Genomic DNA, 2936 nt, shown 5'->3' on the forward strand with positions numbered 1-2936 from the left:
GAATGAAATTCTGCCATTCGCAGCAACATGGGTGAGCTTGGAGAAAACTGTGTTAAATGAAACAAGCCAGGCACAGAAAGAGAAATACTGCATGTCTTCACTCACAAGTGGGAGGAGAAAATATATATAAATAAGTAAATAAATAAATATGTGATTTTAAAAATTCAAAACAAAGGGCCGGCCTGTGGCTCACTTGGGAAAGTGTGGTGCTGATTACACCAAGGCCACAGGTTTGGATCCCTATAGAGGGATGGCTGGTTAGCTCACTTGGGAGAGCGTGGTGCTGACAACACCAAGTCAAGGGTTAAGATTCCCTTACCGGTCATGTTTTTTAAAAAAAATTTTAAGTTTAAAAAAAAAAAAAAATGAACAATCACAATAATGCACTGAACGTTAGGGAGAGAGCAGAGCTGTGGTCACTAGAGATGTGAATGGGGGAGGGGGAGGGAGCTAGTGAGACATTGGTTAATGGACACAAGGAATGATTATGTTTTGTAATGATGAACATACTAATTATCCTGATTTTATCATCACACATTGTACACAGGTATTGTTATTCAACTCTGTAGGCCAGAAATATGTTTAATCGATTATTTTTCAATAAAAGAAAAGAAAATCTTTGACAAAGCAGTAGAAATTATAATTATTTTCATTAAAATGTTATTTTTAACACACACATAATCTTCACCCCTATGGAATGCATGTAATATACATAATGCCACAATGCACATGTGTGCTCATCCCTGGTTAAATATGCATAAGGATAACCCAGCTTTTGTTTTAATACGTTTGAGTTCCTGCAGCTAGACCTTAAAAGTTGTAACTCCCGCCTGTTCCAGAAGGTTGGTTTCCGTTAGGTCATGAGACCGACCTTGCTCTTGGCTCGTGCAGCCCGTAATAAAACTCCTTTTGGTTAAATGCTAGAAAAAAATAATTATACACACACACACACACACACACACAGCACTTCTGCTTTCTTTTAGATCTTATTTATTCAATTTGTATTTCTCCATGCTTTTTTTTTTTTAATCTACATCTCTTTATTTTACAGTGGTTCTTGGAATTTGTTTTTCCCCAAATTAGAGGACCTTTGTCTTTTTAATAGGGAAATTTCATTCATTTCTAATATTGTTATGGGTTTTCTTACTTAGGTCATCTTCTTTTATCTATTCATTTTGATTAATTCTTCCTTGCTGGTTTGATTATTTTCTCTCTCTCTCTCTCTCTCTCTCTCTCTCTCTCTCTCTCTCTCTCTCTCTCTCTCTCTCTCTCACACACACACACACACACACACACACACACACACACTTTTTTCTTTTCTCTCCATTTTCAGTGTTTAATGTTCTTGTTGCTTTTCTCTTTTCCAAGGTTTTGGAAAGTATGAATCCTGGTTAACATTTTTCTAGCAAATAGCTCTACTTTTAAAAGTTCATTTAGAATACATATTTTTCTAATTAGTACAGCAAAGAATGAAAGTTGTGTCAATTCACTAGCCCTTGTTTACGGTGTGCTCAGTAGCCCCTACTGCTAATTTCTTGCCTTTGGGATTAAAGCACCAGATATTAACAATACATTTTGTACATTGACATCATTCCATCAAAAGATCATTGGAAACCACATATCTCATAAACAATGCTATGCTTTTCTATCAATTCTTGCTACCAGCCTATTTATTGCATGATTTTTTTCATTCACTTTTATCATTTCATTGATTAGTACATGTCTTCAAGTTATATTTTCAAGAAATGTATAAGAAATCATCATCTTTCATACTGTTTTTTAACAACTCATATTGTTTTCTGAGTTATGCATTTATATCCTTAAGCCATTTTTCATTCTCTGAATTTTGTAAATCAAACACTTAAGCTGTTGAGACTGCCCGCTAACCAAACACTTCCCTTTCAACCGGGAAACAGTGGCACGACACTTTTGACCATACAGCAATGTTCTTGTAGTTTTTGAATATTTTAATGTATTTTGCACCTCCTGAATAAAAATGAATGAACATATTTAAAGATAGATAGTTTTACATCAACGGTGTTTCAAAATGTGTTTTTGTCCCTCCTAGTGTCATTCATCCAGTCCATCCATTCATCTCTGTTGTGCCAAGGTGGGTATTCTCCTTGCCCCTCTGTCTACCTCTCTGATTCTCTAACACCAGTGACCAGGTTCTTGCAAACACCTCCACTGGGGCCGGCCCCTTCCTGTCTTTCCATCCATCTGCAGGTCCTGCTCCTTCAGACCAAACTTCCTAGGATGCAGTACGTTGCTATCTGTTCCTTCTCTTCTCACCTTTGGAGTCACTGTCTCTATCTACAAGATGTAGATAAATATGGGAGCACAGTGGGCACCATGCTTTGGTTGCCTGAAAAAGCAATGCCAAGTTGTAGAGGGACAGTTAACCCTGTTTTCTTCCTGCTTTCCCAGCTGTGCCCACCCACTTCTATTTTATGATGCAAACCTACGGGAAGCTTGCCAATCTCTGGCTGATTTATAATTAGCAGAGCTTCTTCCTAGAATCTGAAAATACATCTTAGTTTTTAATGTTGCAATGTTTTTTTCTCATCTTCACATATGGTCATGATATTTAATGCCAGCCAGGTACCATTTAAAACTGGAAATCTTGTCATGATTCTATTGGTAAAATGAAGAATAGGGTGAGTCTTCCTTGGACCCACTGAAAAAACCCTTTAGTTTCTCATTTATATTCCAACAATTGTTGTTATAAGGCAGTTTTATCTAGAGCCATTACATAGCAGGGGCCCAAGGACAATGTTAAAACAAAGTTCCAACATTAGTTTTAATTAAAATTAATCTATAAAAGTGTCATTCTAGGTGCTTTTACATACATACTTTAATTTAATTTCTCTAACAATCCCATGATGTAGATACTATTATTTTATGCAATTGCAGATGATGGACAATGAACCTTAGAG

The sequence above is a fragment of the Cynocephalus volans genome, chromosome 2 (assembly GCF_027409185.1).
Source record: "Cynocephalus volans isolate mCynVol1 chromosome 2, mCynVol1.pri, whole genome shotgun sequence".
Lineage (NCBI taxonomy): Eukaryota > Metazoa > Chordata > Mammalia > Dermoptera > Cynocephalidae > Cynocephalus > Cynocephalus volans.